This window comes from Carcharodon carcharias, chromosome 5 (genome assembly GCF_017639515.1).
Source record: "Carcharodon carcharias isolate sCarCar2 chromosome 5, sCarCar2.pri, whole genome shotgun sequence".
NCBI classification, from domain to species: Eukaryota; Metazoa; Chordata; class Chondrichthyes; order Lamniformes; family Lamnidae; genus Carcharodon; species Carcharodon carcharias.
The window spans coordinates 39,239,266-39,258,191 of NC_054471.1; the positions used below are offsets into that span (position 1 = coordinate 39,239,266).

The window sequence follows — 18,926 nt, forward strand, 5'->3', positions numbered from 1 at the left end:
AGAGGAGAAAATTGGCGTCAAAAATAAATAATTCAATTGTATTTAGAGAAGTCTGTACATTGTTGAGTACTATGTTTGTGTCTACAACCGGTGGCCTTCTTTGCTCTGCTGTACTTCCGGGAATGGAGAGAAGGCCAAATGAGGTGTATGGGGTGGCTTTTGTGCAGCAGGAGCGCTGCCCAGAATAACAAGATCACTAATCCAGTTTACTCATTCTTCCCATACATCAGATCTAATAAGTGCTTGGCCTCTAGCAGGGCCTTATTTTTTTAACTACAGACATGGCCAAATTTAAGAAGTTTGTCACTTGGGGAAATCACAGCAAAATGAAGATACGAAAGACTTGTATTTATTTAGTGCATTTCACAACCTCAGAATGTCTCAGAGTGCTCACAGCTAATTAAGTACTTTAGAAGTACACTCATTGTTGTTATGTAAGAAATGCAACAGCCAACTTGCATTAAGCAGGTTCCCGTAAATAGAGATGGGATAATGACCAGATAATCTGTTTTAGTGATGCTGATTGAGGGATAAATATTGGATAGATCATTGGAGAGGACTCCCCTGCTAATTTTTGAATACAGCCATAGGATCTTTTACATCCACTGGAAAGAACCAATGAGGACTTGGTTCGACGTCCCATCCAAAAGCCGTTATCTCTGGCAGTGCAGCACTCCCTCAGTACTGAACCAAAGTGCCAGCCTAGATTTTGTGCTCAAGTCTGTGGAGTGGGACTTCTTCCTGCAACTTGGATCTAGAAGCAAGAGAGCATCCCACTGAGCCAACATATTTATATATATATAAAATATCTGCCTCCTTAAGAAGGTAGCCTCACACCTGTTCACCAGTTGCAGTTTTTCCCATTGACTGGGCAGATTGTTGACTTCTTGGTTAGGCTTTTCGTTGATGTTCATTAACTGGCTACTGATGATTCATGTTTGCAACTCTTTTGAGAAAACACAGTGAGAAACTAGGTTGTAGCACTACTTTCATTGACAGGAGAGCAACTTGCAGCTGACAGAATAAATTGGGTCTTCGAACTGTCTGTCGCTTTAAGTGGCTATTGTGCTGTAGCTGGTAATTGTCATACAGTCGAAATTCCAAGTGCAAAACTTAGATTTGCAACCTAGCCTGGCTAGCAGCTTGGCATTTGGAAGTGGACGGAAGAGCTGAGAAGTTACTTTTGTATAGGGTAAGGTTTATTAATAATGTTGAACTGAGTAGTTATTAACAACAAATACAATAAAATGCTATTACAAAACCAACTTCTGATTTCTGGGACAAAAATAAAGAAGAATTTGAAGTGTATTCTATTCGCCATTTTTAAAAAAAACTATTCAAATTAATCTGAGGAGATGAATAACCCTGGCTCACTTATTCTAATCAATTAAAGCACTAATCTTCTAATTAGATACCAGTTGAACAGGGTGATTTATTGAGGCTCTGTTTAATATTTCATATTTAAGATTTTGAAAAGTTCAACTGGACTTTTTTGTTGTAAAACTTGCATCGTTCACAAGCTCAGGACTTCCCAAAGTGCCTTTGAAATGTAGTGAGTTATAATGTAGGAAATACAGCAGCCAATTTGTGCACGATGTGATAATGAATAATACAATCCCATTACTTGCTGAGAATTGTAAAACTTTAATATTACAAAGAACTGTTAGATTCAAGTCACCTTTAAAAGATATAAAGTACTCTAAATGAAACAAGACAAAGAATAGCACTTAATGGTGCCTTGTTTTACCCAAAAACCTGAGATATGGTTTCTCATTTCTATTTTTACATGTTTCTTTTGCAGGATGAACAGTGAGCTGCACAGTTCTTAAGGTACGTAAAGTGCAACACCAGTGATGATGTTTAACCATTTGCCGAGTAATATTCATTCAAAGCTTTTAAACTGTGCAATGATTGGGTAACAAACACTGAAAGAAAAGTAGAAACCAATTTAATGGGATCAAGGAATGTTCTCCTGTTGTCAGGTTTCTTTTAAGAAATTGTAAAATTTTGTAAGCTTTTCATATGGATAAGATATGGGGTGTGAGGGGGTGAGCCCAGTTTACCCATGTAAATGGAGGTTTCGGCCCAGGTCCTGCCGGTGGACAGGGAGAAACCCCCAAGAAAATTTACCAACTTCCCTCATGGTTCTCGAGTGGATTATATTTACATTGGTTGAAGACTCCATCAGTATTCTGTGGCCATAAACTGAACAATCACAGCAGCCAACTCACTGATTGTATTTCTTATAGCTCTTTAAGGTATTCCAAAGAGCTTCCGATATTATGAATGATTTTTAAAGGCAGACGTGGATGGATTTTTTTGTAGACAGAGAGATCGCACGGACAGCAATGAAAAAGGCATCCTTGGTGATATTGGTTGAGGGAAGAATGTTGGGCAGGAGAACACTTCCTCAGCTAATGGTATGGGATGTGTAACATCTGTTTGAACAGGCCAAGTCACCTGAAAGCTGGCTTTTATGACAGTGTAGCCTCTTCTTCGCAGGAGTGTCAACCCAAGTCTTAGAGTGCAGCTTAAATCCACTACCGCCTGACTCAGATGTGAGAGTGTTACCAAATGAGCCAAGTTGCCGTTTCCACTTAAGGGTTGGAAATACAGCAGAGAGAGAAACAACCAGTTGGCCACCGATCCTCGCTGTGCACAACAGCATAGGTACAAGGACAGATTTGTTTTTAACCTGTCCCTGTGAGAAACTGGTTGGAATATTATCGAGGTGAAGATTTCATGAAGACTAAACATGAAGTTTGGAACCCCAATAATTTGGGCTGTTCTCAAATATTGCACAAATGTGACTGGGCAGTGTTATGTTGGATAAATAAACAGATAAATTGGAAAAATGTTAATCACTGAAATTGGACTAAATTTTTAAATAATCAGTTGAAACCAATTGCTGTTGGGTGATCGATTGGGTGAGTTTGAGGGTAAAGGTTCGCTGGCCTTTTCTCAATTTTAGCTTTTTATATTCTTACCTAGAATTCTTTGGATTCTTTTCATGTTTTCATGCTCGAGGTATAGGAAATAATTTCCAGATTATTTCTGCCTGTTTTTGTCAGGGCCAAACTCATGTACAACGTCTATTCATAGTGCATTGGAATTTGCAAAAAAAGTGTTTCTTCTTGAGATGACACTCATATTATGTTTGTTCATACTAAGGTGGTGAAGTGTGCAGGAATTCTGATTTTGAGAGAAGATGTGCAAACAAAGCTCTAGGTTGTTAAAACACCTCATGTGAATGACACAACGATTAGCGTGAAAGAAAGATGGTGGTTCTGTTTTGATCACATACAGAGTGTTTGTGTACAGCCCACTTACATGTACGACCAACACGTCGGGAGATTATCTTTACATACAATCCAATTTTGCTCTGCTCCTGCCCTAGCTCTTTTGAGGTCCTCTGACATCAAATGTACTGTTGTGTGTAGGTTATGGCTACAAAGACTGGTGGAGTAAATAGAAATTTCTGCACATTCTCTTCAGGACTCTTATGTTCATGATAAGCCTGAGTGAAATGGAAGCACAGTGCTTCTGGCAGGTCCCAAAATTTAGCAAATATTACAATCCAAGAGTCATAGCCCCCTCTAGGGTTTAACCTGATGAGACACTTAGTGCAAGTTTTTAAAAATTTGTTTTGTATAAATGGCCAGGGTTTTTACCTTGTCAGGCGGGCGTGGCGGGTGGGCGCAGGAGTGGTCGCAAAGCCAATTGCAGCCTGCGATCGGGCCCCAACATCGATTTCATGCTGGCTGGGCAATTAACAGCCGGCCAGCGTGAAACACGCGCTGCAGCGCTGCTGTGGTGGGGGCAGGAGGAGAGCGAGGGCAGAAGCCAGTGCAGGTGTACGAGTGCGTGCAATGAAAGCTCCCTGAGGCACAGAGCTGCCTCAGGGAGCTGAAGATTTATAAACAAAAAAATAAAAATGTTAGCAATGTTAAAAATATGCCCCCTCATGTCACATGAGCAGGGACATGTTATGGATGAAACTTAAAAAATTTTTATTTAATTTTTAATTGCTTTTGGAAACCTCATCCCGCCCGTGGATGCGCTTTCCTAAAAAAATCCAAAGGCTGCTTGGCACTTTCGCCTGCTTACTGATGTAAGGTTGGATGGACAGCAAAGAATTTCAGCCAATTATTACTTTAATGGCCGTAATAGGCCTGTTAATTGTTGGTGGGCGCGCTGCCAACTCCTACGCGCGGCCGCCAACCAAAATATCGCGCAAGTACGCATTGACGTCGGGACGCTCGCCCGACTTCATCGTGCGTCATTTTATGCTTGAGCTGATCAGGCATGCGCCCACCCCCTCAGCGTAAATTTTAGCCCAATGTGTTTATCTTAGAATTTTGTTTTTAAATAGGTGATATAAGCCTAATATAGAACAAATGGGATTGTTGGTTTTGAAAACAAGCTTTCTAGAAATATTTCCATTTTATATAGTGCTTTTCACAACCTCGGGATATCCCAAAGAGCTTGACAGCCAATGAAATAAGTTGAAGCGTAGTCAAGTTGTAACGTAGGAGACATGGCGGCCAATTTGCAAAGTCTTGCAAACAGCAATATGATCGTGACCGGATCATCTGTTTTTCAATGATGCTGGTTGAGGGATAAATAATGAGCAGGACAGAGGGGAGCACTCAACTACTATTCTTCAAAATAGTAGCATGGGATCTTTTATGTTCACTTGAGTGGGAAAATATTGACGGTTTAACATCTCACCTGAAAGATGGCACATGCAACTGCACAGCACTAATTCAGCACTGAGAGTGTCAGCCTCGATTGTGTATTCAGGCTTCTGAAGTGGGTCTTAAAACATGATCTCCACACTCAGTGGGGGAATGCTATGAACTGACAAAGAGTGGTAGAGGACAGTGAAGTAAAGCAAAATCTGAATCATAATATGTTAGTGGAAAACAATCCAAAATTGTACAAGATAGAGATACTTATGAAACCAGTGAAAATATCTGTGAATACCACCAATGTGGTGAGTAACTCTTTTATCTCTGGTCTGTGCTGACTCAGTGGATTTCGGGTTATAGTAGTGATGCTAAAACTGGCTTCACCACTGCTGAGCTAGGAAGGAGAACATAGGCCACAGATTCAGCTACATATTAACTGCAGGTTAATCATCAGAAGATTTGCGTTCTTATCGGCCAAGTAATCAACTTTTTATATCATACACCCGCATGAGCTTCTGTTATCAGATACTGGATGCTCATCCTGGAACAGAGTAGAAATTGTGGGGACAATTTTAACCTGACATGCCCCTTGGAATACTGACTGGGTCAGGTGGAAGGCCTGCTTTATATCCTAGCTGATATTACTCTTCATTGACTTCTGTGTACAGTAAAATTGGGTGGGATGTAGAACCAACATTGCATCTGATCCCGTGAGTTTCCTGCCTGGAAAGTTAGTTTAAAATCCGCCCACTTGTGTCCCTATAAGCATGATAAGTTCCTTTCTGACAAAGAAACATATGAACATACAAATTAGGAGCAGGAGTAAGCTACTTGGCCCTTTGAGCCTACTCCTCTGTTCAATAAGATCATAGGTGATTTGATTGTAACCCAGAAGGCTGCAGAAGCTCGGTCATTGAGCATGTTTAAGGTAGAGATTGATAGATCTCTGATTAAGAATTGTAAAGGACTATGGTGATGGTGTGAGTAAAAGACATTGAAGTGTTCGATCAGCCGTGATCTTATTGAATGGCAGTGCAGGCTTGACGGGCTGAAACGCCTTCTCCGTTCCTATGTTATGTTCCTATGTTCCTAACCTCAACTCCACATTCTCGCCTACCCCCGATAATCTTTCACCCCCTTCTTTATCAGGAATCTATCTATCTTTGCCTTAAAAGTATTCAAAGATTCTGCTTCCACCACCTTTTGAGGGAGTTCCAAAGTCTCACTACCCTCTGGGAGAAAAAATTTCTCCTTGTCTCTGTCCTAAATGGGCAACCCCATATTTTGAAACAGTGATCTCTAGCATTAGATTCTCCAACAAATGGAAATATTCTCTCCAATTCGACCCTGTCAAATCGCTCAAGATCTTATATTTTTCAATTAAGCCATTTTTTACCCTTCTAAACTCAAGCAAATACAAGTCCAGTCTGTCCAAACTTTCCTCATAAAGCAACCTGCCCAATCCAGGTGTTAGTTCAGTAAACCTTCTCTGAACGGCTTCCAATGCATTTACATCCTTCCTTAAATAAGGAGACCAATACTGTACACTGTACTCCAGATGTTCACCATTTCACCAATGCTCTGTAAAACTGAACATAGCCTCCATACTTTTGTATTCAATTCCCTTCAAAATAAATGATAACATTCTCTTTGCTTCCCTAAATACTTGCTATACATGCATACTAGCATTTTGTGATTCATGCACTAGGACCCCTAGGTCCTTCTGCATCTCAGAGCTCTACAATCTCTCACCATTTAGTTAATATGCTTCTTTTTCATTTTTCCTTCTAAAAGGGACAATTTCACACTTTCTCACATTATACTCCATTTACCAGGTCTTTGGCCACTCACTTATCCTACCTATATCCCTTTATAGTCTCCTTGTGTCCTCTTCACATCTTACTATCCTACTTATCTTTGTATCATCAGCAAATTTAGCAACCATAACTTCGGTCCCTTCATCCAAGTCATTTATTTAAATTGTAAAAAGTTGAGGCCCCAGCACTGATCCCTGTGGCACACCACTCGTTACATCTTGCCAACCAGAAAAAGACCTATTTATGCCTACTCTCTGTTTCCTGTTAGCTAGCCAATCTTCTATCCATGCCAATATGTTACCCCCTGCACCATGAGCTTTTATTTTTTGCAATAACCTTTGATGTGGCACCTTATCAAATGCCTTCTGAAAATCTAAATACAGTACATCACTGTTTCCCCTTTATTCACAGCATATGTTACTTCTTCAAACAACTCCAATAAATTGGTTAAACATGATTTCCCTTTCACAAAACCATGTTGACTCTGCCTGATTACCCTGAATTTTTCCAAGTGCCCTGCTATAACATCTTTAATGAAAGCTTCTAACATTTTCCCAATGACAGATGTTAAGCTAACTGGCCTGTAGTTCCCTTCTTTCTGTCTCCCTCCCTTTTGGAATACAGGAGTTATGTTTGCTATTTTCCAATCTAATGGAACATCCCCCAAATGTGGGCCAGAATCTTTGGGTCGGTGAGCTGGGGCGGGGCCCGTAAAATGATGTCACCACATGTCATTCAGATCTTGTCAAAGGCCTATTGAGGCCATTTAAACAGCCATTAAAGTAATTAAATGAGCTGCCCGTCCAACCATAAGGTTGGCGGGCAGGCAAAGAGCCCAGGCAGCCTTCGCATTTATCATGAAACCTCATCCACGGGCAGAATGAGGTTTCATGAAGATTTTTAAACTTTAATAAAAATTTTCCAAAAAATTCATAGACATGTCACAGCTCATGTAACACTGTCACTTGAGGGTACATGTCTTAAAAATGTTTTTTCCCTTTATTTAAATTTTAAAATCTCAAACTGACATCCCTGAGGCAGTTCTGTGCCTCAGGGAGATTTCTGCGCTCTTTCACACGCATGCCCGCACCTGCTCCTGCCCAACCCCCACAACAGGGAGAAAATTCTCCCCTAGGGGATTTTGTAAAATTAAAACCAACGCACCAACTACCTCACTAGCCACTTCTTATAAGACCCTAAGATGAGTCCATCAGGACCCCGGCACTTGTCAACCTGCAGCTCCAACAATTTACTCAGTACTACTTCGCTGGTGATTGTAATTTTCCCAAGTTCCTCCCTCCCTTCCATTTCCTGATTTACATCTATTTCTGGGATGTTACTTGTATCCTCTACAGTGAAGACCAATGTAAAATACTGGTTCAATTCATCTGCCACCTCCTTATTTTCCATTATTAATTCCCCAGATTCAATTTCTACGGGACCAATGCTCACTTGGTTAACTCTTTTTTAAGTAACTATAGAATTTCTTACTACCTGTCTTTATATTTCTAGCTAGCCTTCTCTCATACTCAAATTTTTCTTTCTTTTTCAATTTTCTGGTCATTCTTTTCTGTTTTTTTATATTCTGTCCAATCTTCTGACCTGCTATCCACCTTTGCACAATTATATGTTTTTTCATTAAGTTTGCTACTATCTTTAATTTTTTTAGTTAACCATGGTTGGTGGGTCCTCCCCTTGGAATTTTTCTTTCTTGTTGGAATGTATCCATTTTGTGTATTCTGAAATATCCCCTTAAATGTCCACCACTGCATCTCTATCCCTGACCTAATTTGCCAGTTCACTTTAACTAGCTCTGCTTTCATGCCCTCGTAATTGCTCTTTTTTAAGTTTAAAATACTAATCTTGGACCCACTCCTCTCACCCTCAAACTGAATGTAAAATTCAATCATATTATGCTCGCTGCTACCTAGGGGTGCCTTCACTATGAGGTCATTAATTAATCTTATGCTCTGTTGTTTTTAATGGGGGAGAAAGCACTAATGCATGTTTTTTCTTTTCCTTCCTGCCCTCCCACCTTTGCTTAGGCTTTATCACACAATTAATTTTGAATAAACAGTTTTAAAAAAATATTAAAAAATTTAGTTTACAATGCAAAATAAGCTTTGTGAAACAACGGAAAATAAAGTGCATTACTGAAAGGAGAACATGGTTGGCAAATCTTAACAGGAGCTGTCATGGGTTTCCCAGTGACTCCTTATGCTGTGCATAAAATTAAACATGACATTCAATCTAAAATGAAAACAGAGTAAGCCGGAAAACACTCTCTGCAGGTCAGGCAGCACTGGAGAGAGAAACAGAATTAATGTTTCAGGTTGATGATCTTTTATCCGATCATTGAATCTGCTCAGGGACAGAAGCAGTATTTCTATACTAGAGTTAAACCCAGGAGGATGATGGTGGTTGGGAATGGTTGTGAGAAAGTCTTATTTTTGGTGAGGCACCAGAGGCTATTCCGTTCATGGAACCATTCCCCAATATGGGTCACCATCTTCAGAAGAGGAAAGGCAAATACCAGAGAGAGGAAAATACAACGTGTAACCTGTTGTTAGTGGGTACTGCTGTTTGCAGAGCTTCACTCTGTCCCTCATCCCCCAACCCATGGCCAGCCACAGGCAGACAGCCAGGTTGCTCCAATCCATTACCATACAATGCTGTTTCTTCTGAAAGATGCCATTCATGACATAAGTGTGGTAAACTGCAGTAAGTCCCCCACTACAAGTTGTGGTTGCATTCCTGAAAATCGCCACTTTAAGTGAATCAACTTTGTGTAAATCATGGTTTCCAGTAGGAATCAATGTTAAAGCTGGAGTTAGGTTCCATCGGATATTTCTCGCCTGGAAAAAACAATGTACAAGTTAAAATACTGTACCATGTGTCTGCAGTACTGTTCATTCCTAGCTGAAATAAGTTGCAAAATAAAATCCTTCACTAAATATAAAAAGAAATCCTGTCAAAAAAATTCAAATTAGATAGCATTCACCAGTCTCTCTCTCTCTCTCTTCTTAGGCAGTCCCTCGGGTTGGGGGATGACTTGCTTCCACTCCAGCTGTATGCCCTGGGGAGATGTTTTGACCTCTTCAGGGATGCTTTGAGGACATCCCTAAAGCATTTCAGTAGAGCTGGCTTTGAGTGATTTAGAACCTTGATGTCGGGCATGTTGGCTTGGGAGGAAGACCTGGCCATTGCACAGTAGTGGGTAGCCCCAGCACTCTAACAATATCGACTGCTCATTTTCCAGCCTCAAGATGTTTTAAAACATCCAATTTCACTGCTAGGCTGGTGGCCTTTCATGCTTTCTTTGCTGCAGCGGGCACACTACTAGCATTTACTAGGCATTTCTCACTCATGTTTAAAAGTATAATCTACAGCAAAGTTCAAATTTAAATTTTCCAACTTCTTGTTTGGGGGAAAAAAAAAACAACTTTAGAAGCAGCTAAAGCCTCACCCCCCAACTCCAAAATTTAATAAAACTCTAGCTTTGGATGCCTGTTTTTTTTTTTAAAAAACAAGAGTTCAACGTTGGACTCTTGAATACCACACTGACAACAAACAGCACTGACCCAGCAGGGCCTGATGTTGCATGAAAGGAGCTGACATATGGTGCAAAACGCGATTGCACCACGTATGGCGATGACGCACAAAACGCGATGATGTGACAAAAAACTTTATACCTGAAATCAGGATTTGTAACAGGGAAATGGGACCTAAAACAAACACCACTTTATAGTGAATCAACTTAAATTGGGGCAACTTAAAAAGAGGACTTAGTGTAGCTGGAATTTAATTGGGTTCTTGGAAAAATGTAAGTAAAATGTTAACCAGATCAAAATATATTAGTTCATTTCAGGAATAATGTGGACAGAAGCTGTGTATTTCTATAGACATTTAATAATGTTGGTTTAAAACTCTCTAATTTGGAGCTTTTCGGAACCAATATGCAAATGCGAACGTGAAAGGGACATATATGCGTATTTTGAAAGCTGCAAAGGTCTTTCATCAGAAATAGTAACTTTTTTTATAGCCTCTGAAAAGGTCATTGTTAATAAACATTTCTAGATTTTAAAAAAAGGATATTTGGATATGTAAAAAAATGAGTTTTTAATCATGCAGTTTCCTGTCATGTTCCCCTTTGAGTTTGAGTTTCCCTGTGGGAAACACCTGACTTGATGTCTCATCTCTTTCACACTCCCTCCTTACCACCCCCACCCTCATCTCCTTCCCATTCCCGTATAACTAAATTCAGATCAGTAACTAGGACAGCCACGAGGGCAAATCTGTCTCGTGAAACTCCTGTAGAATTTCAGACCACTGCATTGTGTCTCGCTCTTTTGAATACTTGGTTCCACACTTTTCTCCTTGAACTTATCCTTTGTTCATCCATCTGGAATAAATAAAAGCTACAGTTCTTCCATCAGCAGTCCCTTCGATGAATTGCAGGTTTTTGTTTTTACTGTTCTACTCAGAAACCCTTTCCAAGTGTTAAAAACTCTACATCTTCCCTAAAATTCCCTTTCATCAGTTTCAACCTATGTTAAACTTTGCTCTAGTATATGGCACGCTTTGAAGCATTACTCCCGATTAACCTTTTCTATGCCACTGGCTATCTCCTAAACTAATCCTATATGATCTTGCATCATTTTTTTCCTTGCAAGGGTGTAGTGTTCTGCAGCTGTCTTTGATGGTGGTGTAGTAGCAATATCACTGGGCTAGTAATACAGAGGCTCAGGCTAATGTTGTGGTGATATGGGTTCAAATCCCATGGCAGCTGGTGGAGGTTGAATTCAATTGCTAAATCTAGAGTTGAAAGCTAGTTTCAGTAATGGTAACCATGAAGCTGTTATGATTGCCATAAAAGTGCATCATGTCCTTTAGGGAAGGGAAATCTGCCACCTTTACCTAGTCTGCACTTTTGCAAATTTTACCTACGAACATACGAAATAGGAGCCATTCAGCCCTGACTCGTTTTGTAGGTTATGGACTGTTCTCCAACTCTTGGGTTCCTCTTTTTCAGGAAATGGTTTCCTTTCCTCATATACTGTCTTCTTCCTATTCAAAATGCCTATCATCAAATCCCTCCTCAAACAAGCCAACCTTGACTCCAGTGTCATTGAAGGTCTTGTTGCCTTGCCTATCTGTGCCCATCTCCCCTATGACCCTCTTGTTAAAACTTATTCAATCAGGTTTCCATCCCTTACTCAACATTTAAGTGGCTTGAACCAAAGTCATGAACAGCATTCTCTATGATGGTTTTTTCTGATTCTCCTCAATCACTCTGCAGCCTTTGACATAGAGCCCTCCACTGATTTCAACTCATTCAAGGCTCTGCTGCCTGCTTCCTATTCCCACACCAAATAGTTGATCAGAGTAACTGTACCTCTGGGCATTAGTTATCACTACAAAAGCAGTTGGAGAGGAAAGATAGAACTTAAAAAATATTGAAGTTAACAATTGAAATATTACACAAAGATTTTATGGAAACATTACTGATGTTGGTACTGAATTGTTAGCCCATTTTGAGCTTAGCATGATAGGGTGTGGGATAAATTAAGGGGAATTAACGAGTAACAACTAGTAAATCCCTTTGTTCAGTTGATCTGTATCCTAGGGTATTGAAGGGATTAACTTAAAGGTTACTGCAATAAAGCTCAGGATAGAAATGTATATGACCTTTTAGGAAAGCTGACTTCAAGGAAATCAGGGTAGAATAAAGAAAAGTGTTTTGGAAAGACCTACTAATTGAGTAAAAAGTGATCTTGTTTTAAGCCCTGTTGAGTATTTAAGATAAGCAAATGCCCAAATAAAAAGTGAAACTGAGTAGCTCCTAAAATGGATACATGTTAAGATGGGTATAAAAATACCATTCAAAGCCTACAGGGTGAAAGAGGAAGAGGATCTGTGTAGGAACGCATTAAACAAATGTGTAAGGAGCATCAGTGCACCACAATAATAAAAATTTCTTCCAATTTCATAAACACTAAAAGAGCAACCAGGGGCAAAAGGGCCACTTGAAAACATTGAAATTAGTGATTGAAATGCGAAGCAAACATTTTACAGAAGTATTACTAGAGATCTTAATATTAAATTGCTATCTAATATTGAGGTATCCATTACAGAACTATTGGATGAATTGGGGGCAGTGAAGATTAGCAAATGCCCTTGTTCAAATGATCTTTATCCTAAGGTGCTGAAGGAGAGAGCAATAGTTGTATGCTGACTGCCATGATGAAGATTGCCAAGCACTGGTGTCTAAGCAACTGCAGATCATCATTAGATGGAAATCAACAACCAGTAAAGTAACCGATGTCGTTCTAGAAGGTGGCTTAATAGGGTCCAAGAAGGAAGTCTTAATAGGGTCAATTTTTCTGACATTTGCCCTTGTCCAAAGTTCAGGGAAAAAAGAATCGGAGGGAGACCTGCATTGCTTGCTCTTTTATGTTCTCATGTGATTTCTAAGGTTCCCTAAATGGGATGTGGGATAGAGTTGGGCCTGTACCTGCCAAAGGTGCAAGGCCAGTGATGCATATAAATGAGGGTGGAAGAGGAGTTCCCAGCCCTCCCGCTTCTCTGGTCAATTGGGCACCAGAAGAAAGTAATGGGCCTAGTACCAGTGACTCCCTTAGATCAGAACAATATGCAGGGTTACGGGTAAAAGGCAGGAGAATGGCACTAAGTCATAATGCTCGTTTGGAGAGCTGGTGTAGACAAAATGGGCTGAATGGCCTCCTTCTGCATTGTAACAATTCTGTAATTCTGTGATCAGCAATGTGGAGGTGGGGAGGGGGATGGTGGGATTGTGGTTGTGGTCCCGGGTGCCTGATCCAGTTGACCTGGCAGCAGGATCAGAAAATACATAACCAGGAGGTCAATCATCTTAGTTCCAGATTATCACTGCAGGAGTTTCTCAGGGTAGTGTCCTCGGTCCAACCACCTTCAGCTGCTTCATCAATGGCCTTCTTTCCATCATAAGGTCAGAAGTGGGGATGTTTGCTGATGATTGCACAATGTTCAGCACCATTCGCGACTCCTCAGATACTGAAGCAGTCCATGTCCAAATGCAGCAAGACCTGGACAAGATCCAGGCTTGGGCTGACAAGTGGCAAGTCACATTTGTGACACAAAATTGCCAGGCAATGACCATTTCCAACAGGTGAGAATCTAACCATCACCCCTTGACCTTCAATAGCATTACCATCAGTGAATCCCCTACTATCAACATCCTGGGGGTTACCATTGATGAGAAACTGAACTGACTAACCATATAAGTACTGTGGCTACAAAAGCAGGTCAGAGGCAAGGAATCCTGCGGTGAGTAACTCACCTCCTGGTTCCCCAAAGGCTGCCCACCACCTTGCAAGGCACAAGTTAGGAGTGTGCTGGATTTCCCTGGATGAGTACAGCTCCAACAACACAGAAGAAGCTGGACACCATCCAGGACAAAGCAGCCCACTTGACTGGCACCATAACCACAAACATTCACTCCCTCCACCACCGACACACAGAATGCACTGCAGGAACTCATCAAGGCTCCTTCAACAGCACCTTCCAAACCCACAACCATTGCCATCTAGAAGGACAAAGGCAGCAGACACATAGGAACACCACCACCTGGAAGTTCCCCTCCAAGCCACTCACCATCCTGACTTGGAAATGTATCGCGTTCCTTCATTGTTGCTGAGACAAAATCCTGGAGCTCCCTCCCTAACTGTACTGTGGGTGTACCTACACCACATGGACTGCAGCGATTCAAGAAGACAACTCACCACCACCTTTTCAATTAGGGATGGGCAATCAATTCTGATGCCCACATCCCATCAATGAATAAAAGAACTTTTTTTTTGGGCTGGCAGGCAAAGGCTGACCTTCGGGCCCACCAGCTTTTGCTGCTGTTACCTTGTCAAGACTGCAGCTGCAACTCTATTTTGCTCCCCTATTTCCCATGGCTAAGCATCGTAGAGGAGGTAACTCTGGGCCATAATAATGGCCTAAGTTATCACAGTGGGTCACAGGACCTGGGTAACCGCAGTAGTCTTTGGGACCATGCCACTTATCTGTGCAGAGTTGCCAACACAGGCTGGTTATATTCCTTGAGGTATTATCTCATGACCTCCAACTGGTCAGCCCAGTTAAATAGTCCTTTTCCTCCATCTCCAGTATTTTTAAAGCTAAGAATTGAAAAGTGCTTAAAGAAAATGAATTTTTTTTTGTGCCCCCGTAATATTTTTTTCCTGGATTAACCTGTGTCTGAGAGATTAATGCTTATGTTTTTTATTCATCATCGGAATGTGGATGGTACTGGCAAGTCCACCCCATCCTTAATTGCACTTAAAGGTGGTGTTGAACTTCCTTCTTGAATACAATTGCTAGGCAATTTCAGAGGGTAGTTAAGAGTTAATCACATTGCTGTGGGCTAGGAGTTACATGTAGGCACCAGACCAGGTAAGAATGGCAGATTTTCTTAAAGGACACTAGTGAACCAGATAAGGCAATCGGTAAGTTCATGGTCACCATCGCTGATACTAACTTTTTATTCCAGATTTATTTATTTAACTGAACTTAAATTCCACCAGCTGCTGTGGTGGGAATTTAATTCAGGTCTTTGCGTCATTATTCCAGAAACATATTATTGGCATCCATCCATCTTGGGAGATGATGAGGGTGTATGTCACTTCTGTATTGAACACCTCTGGTGTGACTGTGAAGACCAGTTTGTGAGTGGCAATCCCTTCCTTGTACTGATGAATAGTGTTGGCCTGACGACGACTGATGTATTTTCCTTTGGGTGGGTTCTCTTTTCTGTCATCTGGTTATTTCTTTTGTTACAGACAGGAGAGAGAGGCAAAACTCCTTTATTCTCTCGCTGTTAATTTCACATGCACACACAAGTATACAGTAAGGGGGATAGAAAAGAGGGTGTTTTACAACTATGAATAACTTAACAGTAAAAAGAAGCACAGAAATGGATATCAGTTCACATGATTTCCAGAGTCCAGAATGTCCACATCCAGAGGGGTTACCCTCACAGAGAAGCTTCAGTTCTGGCGGGTTCCTGGCTGAAGGCAGAAGTGCAGAATTCCTTCAATATAATGGTGACACAGTGATTTGAGGCTGATATTCAGGGACTTGGTCTGCTTGGCAGATGGTGGCCAGTGGCTTCCAGATTAATAGGCCTCAAGGTGGGCTTGTTGCTGACTGCTTGGTCAGCCTGGAGTCCTGCTGTTGTATGTTGGCAGGTTGGAGATAAATCAGACCGACCTGCTTCTGAGTTCTTAACTGTATATAGAGATATCAAAATAGTCACTTGAGTCATGTGACCTCCTTCCTCCACAATGATTTCATAAAGGGATGTTTATCTGGTGTCTGAATCTGGCTTTTGTTTTGTGGCTTATAATGCACCAGTCTTTAGCCTTTAAAAGAGTCATTATCCATATTCATGACCCTGTTCCAATTAGCTATTGCCTTAGTAGCTACCTTACAATTCCATACATCAGGTGACTTGTGACGGCCATCTTTTAGTTCAGCAAAGTTCATTTTTAAATAAGCAAAAAAGAATAAGGTTTGATTTACATAGTTCATGATTTTTCTCATGTCTTACATACAACTTTCGCATTTTGCTTTTTCCGTGCTCTTCCCGACTGCTTGTTTCCAGGTATGCCAATCAGCTGTGAGGACTTCCTCTGCATTGATTCCAATCTGGGTCAGCATGAAGTCTCACTTGCAGACATTCTTGTATTGTACAAGCGGATGACCTGTTGACCTCAAGCTGATAGCAGGTTCACTATAGATGAAAAATGCAGCCATCATCCATTGGGCTCACATGACCCAGCCAAAACATAACCACTATGCTATTGTACCCTGCAGCCCTGGAGGATTGGCTGCTGCACCAGAATTGAGGCTAGGAGAATTGGCCTCAGTGTAACAGAAGGATGAATTGCAATAACACAAATGGTATGTTTTTATCCCTGATATTTTGTTTGTGTTCTTATAAAATAATTTATCCAGCAGTGCTTGAAGGGGTAATGCTATTAGGAGGGTGCTAATTTATTTGAGCACAACATTACATTGAAGACTTACGTATTTCAAAACGGCAAGTTTTATCATTAATTATTCAGATTTACAAAAAGCACGTCGTGTCTTTTCCTTTTATTTAACAAAATCTTAATGCGGAGATACCTCCAGCACAAGCACTCTACGTACCCTGAAGTCATATTTTCGAGGAAAAATAACACTTCTCAGACTTCGCAATAAAGCTGTGCAAATCTTGCATTCCCTTAGTCAAAACTCAGCCACAATTGTGGTGGGGTGGGGGAAGAGAACGAGGCTGCTCACCTACAGCTTGAAAACTGACCAGGCACATTGCCAGCGATCAGATGTTGGCTTGATCCAAGCTAGCTCCCTTGTCTGCTCTGTTGGGACATGTCTGTTCCACTGTCTGGCGGCAGAATTGGAGGAGTTGTCAGGTTTGACAGAGCAGGCCTGTTTGGGCAACCTGACTTCAAATGTGGCCAACTATAAGAGCTCCTTGAGAGTGCTGCTTGGCCTGAACACCATTTCTGTGCTTAAAATCCAAACATTTGAATTTAATAATGTAAATAGTGCAGCAAAATGGGTAAATAGTGAAACAGAATGGGAACCTAAGATAAAAGCAAAATACTGTGGATGCTGAAAATCTGAAACAAAAATAAAAATTGCTGGACAGCTTCACCTGTCCAACCCCCCCTTAAACAGCTTATATTTCACCACATTTCTATTTCTCTTTAGTTCTGATGAAGAGTCATACGGACTCAAAACGTTAACTCTGTCTTCCTCTCCACAGATGCTGTCTGACCTGCTGAGTTTTTCCAATAATTCTTGTTTTTGTTTCAGAACGGAAACCTAATGTTTTAAAAAAGATGACTTTAAATTGAAGGTGGGCTAGATTTTCCAGTTCCCAGCAGGGTAAGGGAGGTGGAACAGGATGTGCGTGGTGTGCAAACTCCCCCACCGCCCCCGACTTACCACAACGAGTCAAGTTTTGCCCAGCCAATTAATGACTGACTGGCAGGAAGGTGTGCCAATTAGCATTGGTAAGCAGGGTGCACCAAGCCCGTTTGGGCGTCCCGGGCAGCACATCAGGCAGGAGGGGGTTAGGCCCTGAACAGGAAGTTGGTCATGGCCACCAATTTAAAGGCCCGCTGTCGTCTCAGGCTTTTCTTATTTGTTATGTCAGCCTAAAAACAGTGAAGAGATAAAGTCTGCAAACATCCAGCAGCTGCTACCTTCAGCAGCAGTCTCTGCTGCTACTTGCAGCCAAGGTCCGTTTTGCAGGCCTTTTCGTCTGCCCCTGTGCCACCACCCCATACCTGGTACAAATCAATCCCAACTTTCTTCCTGTGTGATCATCGACAAATGGAGTGGGCAACAAAAAAATCACAGGACATTGAGTCTGCTGAATAGCTCGTTAATTGTTTTGTTTTCCAAAATGTTGGGTGTGCTTCTTATTTTGGCACCCGCTCACCTTCATTTTATCGGAGACAGGTGGGATGAGGTCGGATTCCCGACCTGATGTCATCACGCCGTGTTTATGTAAGCGTGAGGTTGGGGGGGGTGTGGGGGGGGTGGGGGGGGAGAGGCGGTGTTGCGGTTGGTCCGCCCAACTTGTGGCCGTGAAATCCAGCCGGATATTTCTGTTCAGGAGGAGACTATTCTCTGGAGAAAGGCCAGATAGTTTGTTTGTTTTACACAAGCTGACCCAGATTAATCTTATTAATTGACCGTGCAGTCAATGCGTATTCCTTGTAAACTCATGGAAAGTTTGTATGGCGTGCATAGGTAGCAATTACAAGAACAGCTGCTTTATAGCCAGTGGTCATGTTGCGCTGACTTGCATCAGTATTACTGCCAGATTATACTGCGTGCTGTATCTTCACTGCTGCTTGGTCCATAACCTCCTACTGTCAAGCTCAGCTACCTTTCCAGGCCAGTATCCTACTTTGATGCAACCCAATCAAATCAGTAAAAAAAAAGGAAGTAAAGGTTGACTAAACCATAGCCAACTTTTGAACTAAATGAAATTATAAAGCTAAACAAAGTTTTTAAGAGTGTGAATATCCCATACTTAACGTAACTTGTAACTAGTAGAATAGAGACGGTGTTCAAATGACCTATCAAGAATTCATGACTGCATCTGTCAGCACATTGTGACCAACTATTGCCCATGCAAAGGTGTTTTGTACAAAAAGGAGTGTGATGGCACTTTTGTTTATTCACAACTGACCCACTGCAGTTAGTTCCATCAGTTTATACTGGCGAATAATTTCCCATTGGTCAAGCTTGGAATAGAGAAATAATTAAATGTGAGAGAAGAAAAACAACTAAATCATGTATGAAGTAGTTTTACATTTGAAAATACTCTTTCAAA

The 18,926-nt window shown here is 41.2% G+C and overlaps 1 long non-coding RNA gene across 15 annotated transcripts in view; it reads left to right on the forward strand.

Moving 5' to 3' along the window:
* LOC121277946 overlaps positions 1 to 18,926 on the forward strand; it is a 620,247-nt gene that overhangs the window by 133,250 nt on the left and 468,071 nt on the right. For all 15 annotated transcript variants that reach the window (XR_005943011.1, XR_005943014.1, XR_005943018.1 and 12 more), the window contains exon 2: positions 1,802 to 1,830. This is a non-coding gene — a long non-coding RNA (uncharacterized LOC121277946). The remainder of the gene's footprint in view (positions 1 to 1,801; positions 1,831 to 18,926) is intronic.